This window comes from Triturus cristatus, chromosome 8 (assembly GCF_964204655.1).
Source record: "Triturus cristatus chromosome 8, aTriCri1.1, whole genome shotgun sequence".
NCBI classification, from domain to species: Eukaryota; Metazoa; Chordata; class Amphibia; order Caudata; family Salamandridae; genus Triturus; species Triturus cristatus.
The window spans coordinates 1,454,587,489-1,454,604,839 of record NC_140591.1 but is presented as its reverse complement, the minus strand read 5'-3'; the positions used below and the strand labels follow the sequence as shown (position 1 = coordinate 1,454,604,839).

The 17,351-nt window shown below is 44.5% G+C and overlaps 1 pseudogene across 1 annotated transcript in view; it reads left to right on the top strand.

The window, feature by feature from the left end:
- LOC146805916 (aquaporin-11-like) overlaps nt 1-17,351 on the top strand; it is a 348,642-nt pseudogene that overhangs the window by 1,695 nt on the left and 329,596 nt on the right. The window lies entirely within an intron of this gene.

Genomic DNA, 17,351 nt, shown 5'->3' with positions numbered 1-17,351 from the left:
GTCCATATTGGGCTCTCCATTTTTGCCGTCATCCACAGGGTGAAAAAAAAAATCTTAGCTCGGCAGCAGTGCCACCCCTCACTGCCTGTGATGCAACTTCAAAGAGACTCGTTATAGGTCTTTGATAGTCTCAACATTTCAGCACTGAAGCATTTTCAATATTCTGTACAACAAAGCCATAGTTGTTTCTTATTTATCTTATGCAACTAATAGCCATTGACTGCGCCTCTAGTTCTGGCCTGTTGTAGGTGTACTTATTATAAATCAGGATTCAATGACAGAAGCAGCAAAATACCACTTGGGCGGCACACTATGCCAAGCACAGATTTTTAATTTAAGGTCCTTATTACGACTTTGATGGTATTCGACTGGGACCGCCACCGCCGTGCTCCAAGGAAGACCGCCAAGGCCGTGGTGATTCCGCCCATCGGATTGCGACTTTAATCCAGGGTAGGCGGTGGTATGTTAGGCTCATAGGAGAGCCTAACAAGCATACCACCGCCGTGAGAGAACCTGCAGCACGTTCCTTCACAGTGTGGCATGCACCATGTCATGATTGCCACACGTGTAAGGTCAAGGGTGCAATTCAGGGGGTCACATGTATCTCTCCCCCCCCCCCCACCCCATGCACCCCCAGGCCCAGAATCAGCTGGGTCCCCTGTTAGAGCCCATTGTTAGAATGCCGCCACAGCGGGATCCTTGATGAAGGTGGTTGGTGCTCTTGTGGCGGTCCCACCTCCACACTCCTCCTAGGGTGGATGGGTGGTGATTGCTTGACCGCCACCGCAAGTACAGCAGTCCCAGAACCCCATACTCGTAATAAGGCCCCAAGTGTTTTTAAGCCATGCCCTTAATTACATCGGCCACACCCCTTTGAGAGACCCTCCATTTTTCTCCACCCACTTATTGTCGCGTTCAAGTGTGAGCCTCTCACCTTCGGCGACTACCTTATTTATGCTTGGAGTGCTACCCTTATTGTCTGTGCACTATCTCGTCCAGGTTGCTCTCTCAGAACCTTATAGTGATAAACCCCATGTTGGTCTCCCTCCCACTCTGGGACACTGTCTCTCTCGTTTTTTATGCCCGCAGCAATGTCTCACTGATTGGATGTTGTGCTCACTCATTGGGTTTTATGCCTTGGAGCAGTCACTCGCAGTGTGATAGTTTCACTCCTTGTAGCACCGCCTCACAGGATACAGTGGAGTGAAACTGCACAGTCTGTGGCTCACAGAGTGTACATGAGTGCAGATTCGGAGTCTGTTGCTTGCAACCTGTCGTAACACTCGCTGTGTGTGCTTCCTGCGGCCCTGCCTCACTTATAGGATACATGTCATACACACTCTCTTTCGTGCATTTTTCAAAAAGAGTGCTGTCGCATACACTTTGTTAGTCTCACACCTTGGAGTAGAGTCTCACTCCTTCGGGGTTCGTCTTGTACTTGGGAGCATTCACACACTGGTTGTGAATATTGCACCTTGAAGCCCAGTGTATTCATCTCTCCATTATTTTGTTGTAAGTTTCCTTTGCAATATTTCACAATTCCCCCAGTATGCATTCACTGCTAATTCCATAATGTCTCGGTGATCACCCTTTAGCAGTTTTCTATAATGCCCCATTTAGCACACTTTATTGTTTTCCATCAAGCTGTGAGTACACGAAGTCAACTCCATCATGGTCTTTTCAGCACAGCACGCAGCCCTTGCCTGGCTCTGGCGAGCTGAGCAGCGGCTCTCTGTGGTGTTTGTCCCACCCTGCACTCACTCCGCTGCCTGGTCTGCTCAACAGTGGGGAAGGAATCAGCCCTGGTAAGACAGTGCAGCTTGGAAGGTCCAGAAGAAGCAGAGACTGTGTATTTCCTCCTTTCCTCTCCTCATATTCTTCTCGACAGCAGCCCCTTGATGGCCCTTCATTCCAGTGGGGACTCCAGCAGCAGCTCACAGCTGCCTTTTAGGGGTGACAACCTGCCATTAAAGATTCAGGCTTTGATGCCTCAGACGCTGGGACCCTGGAACGTTTGTGCTTCTTCCAGACAATACCCCCCCCCCCCCCCCCCACCCCCGGAAACAAGTGCTGAGGGCAAGCTTAACACTTTCAATGTAGGTTTGTGGGTGTTCGCATACTTGCCTTCTATTTCAACTCTGCAACAGCCATTCCCACGCTCTGTTATTACATTTTCTCGCACATGTCTTTGTGTGACTGCATTTTCGAGTGCAAAACCAACGCTTGTGACTATCACAATTGGTTTTGCACTTAGCTTTATTCTATTTACGCATGCAAGTCAACATCACACAAGCAGATAGAGTGCAGACTCGCCATATTTGGTGTACAGCTCATAATGGGGAGCATGGTCGCAGACTCATTGTGAGTCTTGCAGATGAGAATGTGGTCTTGTGCTCAGAAAGTCTGATTGACCACCATCGATTTCATGTACAGGTGACATCACGTAATAATACATTTAAATTCTGTTAGAAAAATAATAGGTGCTCATTTGGGAGAAGATGCTAAAACCTGGGATGATGTCACAACAAGCCACGACTATTGGCTTTGTCAGTGGGTGTTAGTTGCATAAGATGAATAAGCAACAACTATCGCTTTGTTGTATAGAATATTGAAAATGTTTCAGTTCTGAAACGACGAGACTGTGAAGGAACGAGTCTCTTTGAAGTTACATCAAAGGCAGTGAAGAGTGGCACTGCGGAAGAGTTCTGATTTCCTTTCTCACTGATGGTGAGGGCAAAAATGGAGAGCCCGACAGGACCCGGGCCGCTTAAAGCCCTGGCACATTCTATTGTGTTATTTTCTAGAGGATGACTTTAAGCTCTCTCAAAAGGAGTTGACTAAAAAGCCCAAAGGTTAAGCTAAAACTTGTGCGCGGTAAATTACTCAAGGGGGGAGGGTAAAATGGTGGAAAAGGATCTGGAAGTAGCTGAGGGATGTCAGGGGAATTTTGTAAGAGGCGTGGCCTTTCTGGCGCGTGGATTCCTTAGGGTGTTTTTGGCACTGTATGCCATTCTTAAGACTCCGCGTGCTTTGCAGTAACAGCAACTTCCGTGATGTATCGGGGCCGTAGTCTTGCACGTTGGCCAAAATGGGCATGCGCCACTGAGCCAAAACCCTCACGCGCCACTCTTGTGGACTCTGGAATTCGGTCTCTGCCCTGCCCTGCCCTAAAGGTTGTACTTCAAAATAAAAGCTTGTCGTGCACGTCTCGTAGGAAATCAGTAACTAACAAACTTCACGTGTAATGCGCTTCGGGCAGAACTTGAGAAATGGCTGACTGTATAAATCTAGTAGATTTCAGAATGTGATACACTAATAACTATTTTTAAATGCGTACCTGTAAACCCTAGGACGAGAGCTCTATGCTGTATTACATCCATTTGTTTAGGAGTTTTTGCTATAATGCTGCCAAGCCCTGATAGGGTTTACATAGCATTTGTAGGGGTCATTAGTCGTATAACATTATTGTGTAGTGGCAGAAAAGAAAAGGGACATGTACAAAAGTAGACATTAGTATGTATACGCTTTTTTTGTTGCAGTTTTATATAGCGCAAACTCGACCCGAAGATATTGGATCGCTTTACGTGAGCACCAGTTACAATACACAATGACACATTCATCTGTGTGGGACAGATCTAGCCAGACAGACAGCAGTGTGCTGTGCGAGGTCAAAGGCAGACACACAGTCCAGTGATTACAAGGATCTGGTTAGTGGAAAGTTACTGCATTGTGATGCAGAGTTCTTTAAAGAAGTTTGTCTTCAACTCTTCCCTAAACTGGAGCAGCGTTGGGGGGGCGCGGGGGTCCCTTTTGGCTGGATCCCGGCTGCATAGGAGGACAAGGCCTGTTGCACTGTGTGTTGATTTTTTGCATTTTTTTTTACACTTAGGGCCCCATTAGTATGGCGGGCGGACTTTGTCTGCCCGCCATACCCTCGGGAAACGGGACCGCCCGCTGAGGGTGCGGCTTTCCCCCACTCCCGATGAGCATGCGCCCAACACACTGGCGAGCGCATGGCGCGTCTGCAACATTGCAGCGGGCAGTGCAGAGAGCACCGCCCGCCGCAATGCCACAAAGGCAGCCTGTGCCTTTCAATGCACAACGTGACAGGCACCGCGCGGTGCCTGCCACGTTGTACATTGAAAAGCAGGGATACCATAGGTATCCCCCCCATGTGTACCTCCCACCCCCCAGAATCCCTGGGGGCCCGCTACAGGCCCCAAATGTCAAACACCACCTGCATAGTAATATGGATGGCGGTGTCTACCAGAGACTGCCACCATATAAACTGCTTTTCCGCCCGGTAGGCAATCGTGTGAATTGCCTACCGGCGGAAAAGAGGCGGACGGTCTTCCCGTCCGCCGGGGTCCCCCACGCCATGGTAATGTGGCGGGGGGAAATTTGCAGCGGGCTGAGGTTTTTAGCTGGCGGATCGCCACCGCCATACGGGCGGTGGCGATCCGCCCACTATACTAATGACCCCCTTAGTCTCCAGTCTGATGGTGTCCTGACTTGACTGAGAGTGTGTCGAGACCCACCGAGACGGTGAGGTTGTCTGCAAGATAAGGGTGAGTGCTGGTGATGATGGCTTTGTAAATGATGCAGCTGGCTTTGAAGGTGGTGCGGGCCGGCAAGCGGAGCCAATGGAGTTCCATCAGGATTGGGGATGATGTGATCATATTCCTTCGGTCCCTGGAGGAGACATGCTGTGGTGTATAGGATGCCCGTAGTCAGGGCTTTAAATGGAAAAAAATAAGTGGAGGTACTCACCAAAAATAAGCAGTGGATTGGGGGTGGAGATTGGGGCGTGGCAAGGGGCAGGGCTATGTTTTTTACCTTTCGAAGCTTTGTATGCAAAAAATATGCATGCATTGTAAAAATGTCTAACCATTTACATAGTACTTACCTAAGTCTATGGTTATAAATCAAATGTACATCAATAAATGGCACACTGACGAATCATTACTAGTGCTGCAGCTTAAAAAAAAAGCATGAACGCATTGATTTAATCTAAAGGGCAGGGATTTTGTTTCATGCAAATTCCTTTCATTTAAATTGTTGATGGGCGAAGATTTGCGGGCGTTTAAAACAGTGGGCATGCTAACAAGCTGCATGCCTTGAACAATGTGGCCCACACTCGCACCTATTAGGTTTTATGGATACCTTCCGATCCCCTCAAAGACACCTTGCAGCGATACTCCTCCTTCCTTTCACTCCGGAGAGGAACACGCAGCTCTGTGTTCTATTGAAGACGAGCGGCTGTGCTGGCGCTTTTGAACCAGCGCAGCCCTGTCTTCAGCTCCGTTTCAAAGGCGCTTTAACCCATTGCAGGCTGTTCAGAAAGAGCTGCCCAGGATGGAGCTCGGGAGTGCAGGACCAACCGCATCAAAACCGGGCCGTCATGAGTACCGGTACTCTCCTTTTCTGAGGAAAGGTCCCGGTACTCAAGGGGAGAAAATATAAAAGTGCCGGTACTCAGTACCGGTGAGTACCGGCCCATTTAAAGCACTGCCCGTAGTCATGTATCAATCAACACATGCACGGAAAATACAATAGAAGAGGATAATGCCTTTCAATGGGATGGGGAGACCTATCGCTAACCAATGATAGTCTGGATTTAGATCGAGACTCGTGGTGCTGGTATATGCAGTGACTAAGACAGGTTCATTAATAGTGCAGAGACTTACAATGAATTAGCATTATGCCATGGCGAGGGAATCAGGAATTATTTCCAGCCATTTACTGTATGGAGGGAGGAGACTAGGGTTAGTAGATGGGCTTGTAGCCTGAATGTGAAGACTTCATGTGAGGGAGTGGGCCTCATATCTGTATGGAGAGCATTCAGTCTCCGGGGGGCATTCCCAAGAAGGTTCATAATTGCATAACTTGGGTTGGCAGTTCAGGTATTGTCATCGAATTAGTTGTTGTTTTTTTTTTGTAACATAAATGGCCAATAATTTATGGTAAAACGTTTGGTACATTTTGCAGAATTTGTGCATAGTGAACACCAGCTTTCTAATTATTTTCTGTGCTCTTATATAGTTTTACCGCATCACTTGAAGTTGGCAGTAACTGGAATATGCAGCGGTACAGATTTGGGGCCCGATTACGAGTTGTTAGGTATTTAATGCGTCTGATAATTATTGTATTCATTAAATAACTAAATCATCGTTAAATTTCGGCAGGTCAAACCTGGAAGTTAATGAGGGGAAAACCATACAGAATTTATCGTATCATGCTGATTTCACACCAACATCGGCATATTATTCCCCAACAATTGTTAATAGGTGTTATTTATCACACCCGGTAAATAACGTGCCCTGTGGTATAGTTATTGATCATGTACAATAAATACCACCTATACTATTAATCAGGCCCACTGCGAGTTCATGCAATTACTGTGCCTCTCGGTTTCAAGGAAGTCTGTTTTTGAATGCAGCTCTTTTGCGCAAGACTAAAAGTAGAGCGTACGCTCCAATTCAACAAAACGGGCAAACATCCCATGAATTCAGGCATTGTGAACAAATAAGGCCATGAGGCTACGGGGAAAAACATCAGGAAGCCCGAATGTGCCTCTCAATGTGTGGCTCATTACCTCATTTTGAACAGGTCTTGGTTGGCTGCAATGAGCAGTTGCGTTTTGTCGCAGTGGTTCGTTTGCAGCACCAACACTAAATATAGAGAGGGACCCAGTGGATTTTGGCTACTGATTGTGTAACATTTTGCACCTACATTCAAAGGGTGAGTCAAATGCTTTGCTTATAGACAAATTGATCATCCTATACGCAGAGCGTTTTTTTTTTTTATTAAACTGTTTATTGGCTTCATTGACGGCCATATGAAATAAGTAGACAACACTTTATCAAATCAATCAATGCATGGCATGTGAATACCGTACGTGAGGTGAATATCACAGATTCCCCACACTCTCCGACGCTCTACGCCTCTCTAACGCAGAGCGATGTTGCCTCTCCACGATAGGCTGTTTATTCCTCAATGAAATACCCATTTTGAAATCTTGACTTCCATATATTCTGTATTAATATCCATTTATGTACAAGGGAAGCGGCACACTCTTGCAAGCAAATAGTGAGACAGGGACATTTTTCATTCGAGGTATAAATGATAACTGTTTAGATTCTTTTAACTCTCTTCACCCCAAAGGTGTATTTATTTAGCAAGGCTATAGTAGCTATGCTGGCCATCTCAATCCTCGCCGTCCTAAGGGGCGTAGTTTCAGGGGGATGTTTGGGGTGTTACACTTCCCTAATAAATGTATTCATTGCTAAATAGTTGGGTACCGGTTCTTTCAGTCGGGTATAGTGAGGTGTCTGTCGGATTTCAATAGGAATTTTTACCTACATACAGACAGAAAGGCACACACTTTTCCCTTTCTGTTTGAAAGTCTTGAACAATGTTGGTTATTTTGCAAAATAATGTGTTTTCTCTCACTTAGGACACCTACAAACTCGCGTTTGTCTCCCTTGCCCCCTTAGCTCCTCTCATGCTCTCTGCTTGTCGCATAATGTATTTTAACATTACATGCCAGCGTGATTGTTGGAAAATCTGAAGCTCCCTCAATCTTACTGATCAAGGTATGTCCTTGGCATATGATATATTGTACTCAAACTGAGGTTCAATAAAGTTTGTTTTAAAAAAAAAAAGGTATGTCCTTGGCCATCTTCTGTGCTCTCCGGGTGTGAGCAGGCGGAGCCGGTATGCACGTGTATGCGTCACGTCTTACTGATCGGCAGTATCCCCAGTGGATATCGCAACGAGAAATGTATTGATAAATCTTGCTGGTTGAGACAGCGAGGAAGCTGCCAGAATTCCTTCCAGCGCTAATACTTAAACAGACGCAGAAAAAATCTTTAGCAATGTGTAGCATGTTTAGATTATTAGTATGGTCATGAACACAATGTGCAGCTATATTCACAGCAAATATTTCCGGGAGACATTTACAGGCACAGTGTGCTTTTAATACAATATACATTTGTCCAGTGATAGTGACCAACCTTAGATTAGATCTAAAGAGCAATTTACCAAAGACATGGTCTCTGAAAGAAAATCTGAAAAACATTGGCAAATTCTCATTTGTAAAGAAAATGGTGCTACAAAACTGGAATGATCGAAGGACTACCCTGCAAGGTAGCTGGCTGCTCCCCCCTCTACGATTTTAAGACACTAGTGGAAAAAAAGTATCATTCTGCAACACATTAGGCCACTAACATGGTAGAAACATTTAGGGATTTAAATAAAATTTAACAAAGAGCTTTGAGGCACTTTACCACTAGAACCGTTTCAGATATTTAGGCCCTTCTTATGTGTGGTCAGGATAGTTCGGTCCTTGCACAAGTGAAAACAATCCTTATACCTGGAGTTACCCACTGCTTCAGTTGGCTTCCATTATGCCCAGTTAGCACACCCTGTATTGTATATAATTCTCCAGATAGTGCATTACACCGATTTTGGCTGTGCCCAGTTAGCACACTGTTTTTATTGTAAAACCCTGTTATTAGTTTAATTTCTGCATTATTTTGTTGTCAATTTCGTTTGCAATATTTCACAATTCCACCAGTATGCATTCGTTACTAATTCCATAATGTCTGTGATCGCCCTTTTGCAGTTTTGTATAATGCTCCATCCAGCACACCTTATTGTTTTCCATAAAGATATGAGTACAGTAACTCTTTAAACTTCTTAATGCTCCTTCCAGCACAGCACGCAGCCCTTGCCTGGCTCTGGTGAGCTGAGCAGTGGCTTTCTGTGGTGTTTATCCCACCCTGCATTCACTCCACTGCCTGGTCTACTAAGACAGTGGCAGCTTGGGAGGTCCAGTTCTAACAGCTGAAGGCAGGAGAGGCAGAAACATTCTGGTGCACATGCATCAAAATAGACAATAGTGATTCTTTAATTGCAATTTTTAAAAAATCGCAATTAAAGAATCGCTATTGCCTATGCATGTAGGAATCGGAAAAAAATGTTGGGATTCTTACACATTCCTTAATTGCGACTCGCAATTATGGAAATTAATTCCCATTCAGAATGAATGGGAATTGCATGCGCAATTTGCAAGTACCCAATAGGTACTCGCAAATTGCGCATGCAATTTCAAGGGTGCCAAAAGGACACCCTGTTGCACCCCTGAAATAACAACTTATCTACATGTTGCACACACATGTTGCACACACACATGCCTCAAGGGCATGTGTGTGTGTAACATGGGACTTTGAAAAATGCACTTAAGTGCATTTTTCAAAGAAATCGCAAATTACCATCAACTTTAGATTGACAATAATTTGCGATTCCTATTTGCGAAATCTCAATTTTTTAAAGGTTAATGCATTGCATTTAAGGAATCGCACTTTGCGATTTCTTAAATGCAATCGCAATTTAAGTAATTTCAAATTTTGCGATTACTTAAATTGCGAGTTTTGCATCTGGGATGATGCATCCCAAATGCAAAAATACCGGTGGCAAAGGGGCCGAGTCAGAATCTGCCCATTTGCGACTGTTTTTTTCGTTGATGCATGGAGTCCTCTGGCTTTGTTTATTTTATCCTTTCCCTATATGCTCTGCTCGACAGCAGCCATTTGATGGCTCTTGATTCCAGTGGGGACTCCAGCAACAGCTTGCAGCTTAGAGATGACAACCTGCCATTAAATATTCAGGCTTTGATGCCTCAGATGCTGGGATCCTGAAACATTTGTACTTATTCTAGACAAACCCCGCCCCTGAAAACAAGTGTTGTGGGAGCAGCTGGAGTGAAGAGAACTAATTAGAACAGCCTCTTGAGCCTCCAATTTAAAATAAATGCTTGCCCTGTGTGGCACTACAGTTGTAAGAATCTCTCCGTAGGCAACGCTTTATGATGCCTGTGAGAAGGTGGCTTATGAGTTGGGGTGAGTGGTAGTCCATCACAAGTAATAATGGCCCTGGTCTAGTAAGGGTTTCAGTAATGTAAACCTGAGCTCGATCCCTGCTAGCTCTGGCTCCTGGATCACAGTGAACACTAGCAGAAAGGCGCTTTTGGTTCAGGCAGAAAAAGGACAACTCTCTAAAAGAGTCATTTTTAAAATAGTAATCTAAAATACGACTTGACCAGTAAGTTGGATTTTAAATTACCATTAAAATGAGTCTTTGAATCATTTTTCTAGCTACTCCCCAAGTAAACTTAAGCACTATAAGATGTTCTAATGTAACCCAGTGCTTTCCTAAGGGAGAGCTAGTTTCACCACAGTTAAAACTGACTTTGGAGGTTTTTCACTGCCAGGTAACGTCAAACCTAAAATGTCTTACTTTTTAAAAAGCATGCTCCCTGCTCTTTGGGTATATATTCCAAACTGGGGTGGTGTAGTGGGCAAAAGAACAATAGATTTAACCCAGATCTTTTGACTGGGGGAGAATGTTTGCATTGTCAGCATTCCGTCCACCATTTGTTTGCTGTAACACTTTTCCCCCTAAGTGGGATGAGTATGCCCAGACGTGGGTCCCTTGCTCACTGTGCCACTGGATTCAAGCTAGCCTGGCTGAAGAAGGGTGACATACCCTGAAACTGGTCCCAGGATGCTTGTTTCCGGTCCAGGGAGGACCTGGCCTGGCAGTTCGGTCTGGACTGTTCCTATGGGGCACAGGGTCAAGACTGATTTACATATTGCTGGGTCCAAACTGGGGTGGCGTAGAGAGCAAAAGAGCGATGGATTTAACCCGGATCTTTTGACTGGGGGAGAATGTTTGCATTGTCAGCATTCCGTCCACCATTTGTTTGCTGTAACACTTTTCCCCCTAAGTGGGATGGAGTATGCCCAGACGTGGGTCCCTTGCTCACTGTGCCACTGGATTCAAGCTAGCCTGGCTGAAGAAGGGTGACATACCCTGAAACTGGTCCCAGGATGCTTGTTTCCGGTCCAGGGGGGACCTGGCCTGGCAGTTCGGTCTGGACTGTTCCTATGGGGCACAGGTTCAAGACTGATTTACATATTGCTGGGTCCAAACTGGGGTGGCGTAGAGAGCAAAAGAGCGATGGATTTAACCCAGATCTTTTGACTGGGGGAGAATGTTTGCATTGTCAGCATTCCGTCCATCATTTGTTTGCTGTAACACTATGGGTATATAAGGCATACCTTAATGAAGACTTATAAGTATTGAAAAGGAAGGTTTAGACCTAACAATAGGTTTATTTTGCGAAGTTGAATTGACAGTTTTCAAACTGCTTATCCAGGCTGCAGGGGTAGGCCTGAAGACACACTTTGCATCGTCACTTTAGTGGTGACACTATATGTGCTGCAGTCCACTAGTGGCATTTACCTTACAGGCCCTTGTACACTTTTGTACCATATACTAGGGACTTCTAGGTATGTTAAATATGCCAATCAGGAGTGTAGCCAATTTATGCATATTTTACGAGTCAGACCCCCATGCACTGGTTCCTGGTTAGCAGTGTTCCAGTGCACAGAGCCAAAATCCCAGCAGAATCAGTCCAGATAAAATAGGGCTGAACATGCAAAAAGAGGCATTTTCTTACACTGCAGTAAGAACCATGCTCCCCGAGAGTTAAACACTGAGTACCACTGCTTTAGATTACACTTGCCATTGCGTTAATATCTACTGACAATAAAAATGATTGGGTGTAACCCTACTGGGACCTGATCACTAAACCTGGTGACAGGAAACTTTATTTCCAGCTAAGAGCCGGTTCTCTACCACTTAGGTCCCTCACAAGCAGGTGGACAAGTGTGGGTGTGGAAACATGTCCTGCTTGTGGCTTGCAAGCTGAATCAACTGCCCACTTTTTGTTTGTTTGTCCTGCATATGTTATCCCAAGACGAGTCTGGTTGTCCACATTGTGCAAAGCTTTAGGCACAAGGAGTAGTGTTGTTGCTTTAAGGATTTTACGTACAAACACCCTACCGATTATTTCTATCGCTCTTGCTAAATACCTGGGTTGGGCATGGTTTCTAAGGAACAAAGCTCCCATGCACACTCTGATAGTTCCCAACTGAGGTTTTGTAGTGTTGGGTTATGGATCTTTTTCTTTTTGTATTGTGATAAGACCCCTGTTTAATCGCTTAATGGTTATTTCCACTCATGTTTTTATACTGTAGTATAGCCTAAAGGCCCGCTGCAGCGTTAAAGGCCCGAGCCGAAGGCGAGGGACTTTAACTAACGCAGCGGGACTTTAATAGCGGTATAGCCCTGCTACGAAGGGCTATAAGGCTATTAGAACATTCTGCCACTAGAGGGTAGAATGTTCTTACAAAACGAAGCCTTCAGGGAGCGCGAGGGGATTCAAATCATTGAATGTTGGTGCTCCGGGCTTATACCAGCCATTATAAGCCCGGAGCACTCCATTGTTTTCAATGGAGCTCCCAACATTCCAATGTTCTAATATTCTATATGTTATCCTACCATCTAGTCAACCGACTTGTTTAATGCTTTTTTAACCTGTATTTTTTAAGTATTTATGATCGGATGGATTTTATGGATCTATGTATTTTCTATGGCGCTTTAATACTTGTCTTATTATGTGCTTTTTTTTTTGTTGTTGTTCGTGTCTTTTATGAATTTTAAATTTCGAATAAAGACTATGATGATTGGGTGTAAAAGCAGTTTGTGGATCGGGTGTAAAAGCAGTTTGTGGATCGGGCCTGCAACATTCAGAGCTTTGTGTCCCAATCCCCCCAACACTTTCTGGGGACATGTGATTTAATTAAGTCCAAATAATTGATGTATCTGTGGATTGTGTGGCCTGGTCCTATAAGGAAAAGATTACTTACTCACATCTTCAGGTGGGAGGAAAGTGATCCCTCTAAGTACATCCCGAGGTTGGTTTCTCACTTGCTGACCACTTACCGTTCTTCTGTGGGCAGAACAGTGATGCTGACGGATCAACCACAAATAACCTGAGCTTTATATGGTGCAAATGTAGGTTATTATAACTCTCTCAAGATGAGCTTGTACAGAAATCGTGATCCTCCCAGAATTTGTGTTCTGGGGCGTGCGTAAATATACCGACGTATAATCGTATTACACCTACTCTTAGACCCATGCACTGGTCGTCGGAGAAGAAAACCCAAAATCTAAATACTAACTTTAGTCCATAAATGAGAGTTTGAATGTAGCCTGTCAGTCTTGATAACAGACTGTCCGCTGACCAGCCAGACAAAGGTCTAAGGGGCTTACTAAAGGCCTTCTAAGACAACCAAAGGTTGAACAAAGTACAGCTGGTGGTTGTGCTTTTTCTTTCACGGCCAGCGTCATCTGTAATTCTGTCCGAGAACCTCAGCGTATGGAACTGCGCACGCATATTTTCTGGGGCACTAATTGAGATTCGTTGCATACCTCTACTAACCCAGGATGATTCTTCTGTTTTTACATTTCACCCTGTTTTTGAGTAGCCATGGTTTAATTTCCACCTCTTTTTAAAGCTGCCTACTGATGCTTGTCATTAAAGCCCCCAATGAATGCAATCCCATCTTCTTGGGTTAGCAGAAATGTACCTTAGAGAAGAGCTATTTGCATTTGGTCAATGTCCATAAATTGATCGTGAAATCCACTTTTTTCCTCAAATATACAAATTGGGCCATTGTGCTTTTCAGCGGCAGCTGATTCATGATATCACTTCCCTGAAGCTAAAGTTGTTTTCTGGCTGAATTGCGGTATCATTGTGGATTGTAATTTATTAGATGCTGCAAATGTATCCAAGTGCCTTTTTAAACCCAAAACAAAGATGTGCATTTTTAAAGCATTTGATTCAAGTTTGATATGAGGATTAAATGTGAAGATTCAAAAACGATTTCTGGGTTTGTGTAAGGCTTATTCTGTGCTTTCGTGTAGTAGTTTTCATATGTTTTGACGAGTAGCTGAGTACAATCACTACCATTCGTGCACATGAGAAGCAATAAAAACAAAGAATCCATAAAGTGAGGGCTTCAAACCTTCTCAGAGATAATCAGTGTGTGTTGGGCAGAGGAGTGAACTTTATCCCATTCTTAAATCCTCGATATGGGATCCCTTCGAGTCTTCCTCAGAAGCCGGCTGCGGCATCCTTTTATTCCTTTGTCTCTCGCCCTGCAGGGTAGGTGGGACTGGGATGTCATGTTGATGGAGGGTCCTGCTTTAAAAGGCTCACTTCCCTCATTAGATTCTTGTCTGTCGCTTCAGGCTCGCCGATCTTCTAGTTCTAACTAAATAGCAGATGATTGATGGTCATAATAAATTGTTTATTTTTGATGCAGTGCTTCACATCTCAATTCTTGTGTTCCTTGTGGTGTAAATGACAAGTGTTCCTATTATGCAATTGAGTGGTACGCTTCATTTACTGACCTTTGGAAGGCCGGATAGCTGTCGCGTCCTGGATTTTGAAATCGTCGCCAGATGCATGAAGTTTCCAAAATTAATATGTGTGAGCTCCAGGATCTCCATATTATTGTTTTAGTTAGAACACAGAAGCACTCACAAAACCCTCCATGAACGCTTGTCTCTGGAGTTCATTCCCTTGGGTAACAGCCAGACTTATAAAAGGGCCGGGTGGAGTTAGCCCAGAGGCATCAATGTGTGCTACAGGGAAACTGAAACTAAAATCATGTACTATTCAGTGCAGGAGTATACAGTATGAGCCTAAGCGTGTAGTCTATGTCAGGATTTCAGGATAGCCAACTATGTATACCGGTTACATCTGGGTTCTTTGTAGCTACTCTTATCTTATGGTGGTACATCAATTGTGTAAGACTCCAATCACCAGCAGTCTTGAAGCCTGGATGCACAGCCTCCCCATTCACAGCATGTTGTGTGCCTTACTCCATACCTACTGAAAGATGTGGCATCTGGGAGGGCCCAGTGACCCCTAGGAGAGCTGAGGAGTCCATAGTTTGGATATCAGCAAAAGGCCAACCTACCCGGGTGGCAGTCGTTGTTTAAAGAAGGGTAACTGTTGTGTCAGTTGCTCAAGGAAAAGGTTATGGGTATGTTAAACAATTTTACTTTAATGTCTGCGGTCTATACAATTTAATCGAGTTATTGAAACTTTTTTATTTTTTATTTTGATAGTGTTACATTCTTTTCAAAACAAACACTCAGAATATTCTAGTTGTGATTGTTGATGGCATTTACTGCACCTTATTTCACAATAATTGGCAGAACCAATAGGCCTTGCTTTTTATTAGTGAATGTGCTTGATTATCAATGAACAGTTTACAAGCGTATGAGCAAATGCACTGCTTGATTTTAGATGAATGAATTGCTGAATGGCTGGGGCATGGATAGTTTAAATGGTGAGTGAGGAGCATTAGCTGGAGAAAGGAATAATCTGTTACCAACAAACTGGTTACCCATCCAAGCCTTTGCCTTACCCATCCAAGCCTTTGCCTTACCCATCCTTTTACCCATTCGTCTATCTCTACTTCTCTGTTCACCCAGCCATATGCCCATGTATTCTTAGCTATTAATTCATCCACGGACTTATTCATTCATCCACTTACTCACATTCAGTCACTCATTCATTTACCCATTCATGCACATACAATCACTTTTTATACATCCATGCACACACAACCACGTATCGATGAATCTGTTCACTCGACCATCCATTCATCTACCCTTTTACTAATGTGTGTATTCACCCACTCATAATCTTGCACAACTAAACACACAATCGACACTCAATTAAAAAAATGCAGTTTCAATTTACAAAGCCAGAATGCCTACCTTTTTATATGCTTGTTAGAGGCTGTGTCTGAAAAAAAGACCTTCTTTAATATTATTAGGGAGATTACAGTCTCGTGCCCTTTCAGGAAAAACTTGGACACAGGCAGCCCAAAACTAAGCATGCAGCTCTATCATCACAGCGTGAGTTAGCCTAAAGCTAGTTTCCCCACAATAAGGGCCCACTTTCTCCATTAATGGTTCATACTGTGAAACATGGTACAGGAGAAAGATGCGGAGTTGCTCAATCAGTGATTGTTTACCTTCGTGCCTTGTGCACCAGCATTAGGGTAATTAGGTTGCATCACTGTAAACACAATGATATTCCTCCATGTAATGGCTGATCAAGGAAGCATTGCTGCTTTACAGCGGACTCTTCATCTACGCCGCACGTTCCCTTGAAAAGGCATTTTTTGGCTATAAAGTTTGACCGCGTGGATGGATTTGCACAAAATTTGACATTCACTTGGTATAGTCAACTGAGGTCCAGTGTGCTCCTTGTTTGTGCAGTTCAATGCAGGAAATGAAAAGTTAAAGGAGGCAGGGGCTGAAAAAGTGCGTTTTCTCCATTTTACTCCTATAGGAAATGTAGCTTCTGCCTGTAGCCGGCACTGGCGAATAGATTTACACCAAACTTGCCAAACTTGCCATGCAGGTAGACCTTTAATCTTAAAGTGTGCTCCTATTGGCGTGCTCTAACTGTTAAGTGGATTTTGAGATATAAGCATTTAAAAAAGTTGCAGAAAAACCTTGCAAGTTATATATCTTGGCCTTTGCGGATAAATTTAACCACCACAAATCTTAAATGAAAAAATAAGTCTTTTGGACCAGGGAACGGCTTTTTCTGTCATCCCTTTCATATGCACAGTTCCAGTTGGAATCATAGATCAAAGTAATCTGATTGGCTGGCTGAGAGATAAAAGTATATCTTGCAGTCTCCATTTCAGGACGGTGGGCTCCCCCTGTTCCGAGACTGTATTAGGGGGACCCTAAAATGGTCCCTGTTGAAGCAATAAAAAATATAAACATGCAAGCTCCACTGATCCTTTTTGGGATTTGTGTATCCTCAGCACCAAGAAAGATGCCACTGGGTCCCGGCTGCCACTGTAGGTGCCCTTGATCATCAAATCTTGACACGGGTTGACAATTCCAGGGCAAGTTTCATGCCATGGTACTGCCAGTCCAGGGCAAGCTTCTTCAACCCATGCATCACCAGTGAAAGGAGCTACATGGTTCGAAGAAGCTTGCCCTGGGTTTGCGACACCCCAGCATGAACTTTGCCCTAGATTTGCAGTACCAAATTAGGATCTGCAAATCCAAAAATGTAAAACATGGCATAGCCTAAGGCCAGGCTGTAGGGTCCAAGCCCTGTGTTTGGCGGGGTTTGGTGCATGGCATAGTTGTAGGCCAGACCCTGCAAGGCTGAAGTCTGTGTACAGTGTGTATTGGCCGCCTGTGGTTGGTTGGGCGCAGGGCCTGGCCAAAGGCCATGCCTCGTGGCCAGACCCCACTGTTTTGGCCGTGCCAGCGAGGGTTGGTGCCTACAGAGGGATGAATGCCAGACTTGGCTGGACGCCAGTCTCTGTGGCCATCTCCAGCGGCACACAGCACAGGGGTTGTCATGGGTGTGGGCACAATGGTCTGTGGGC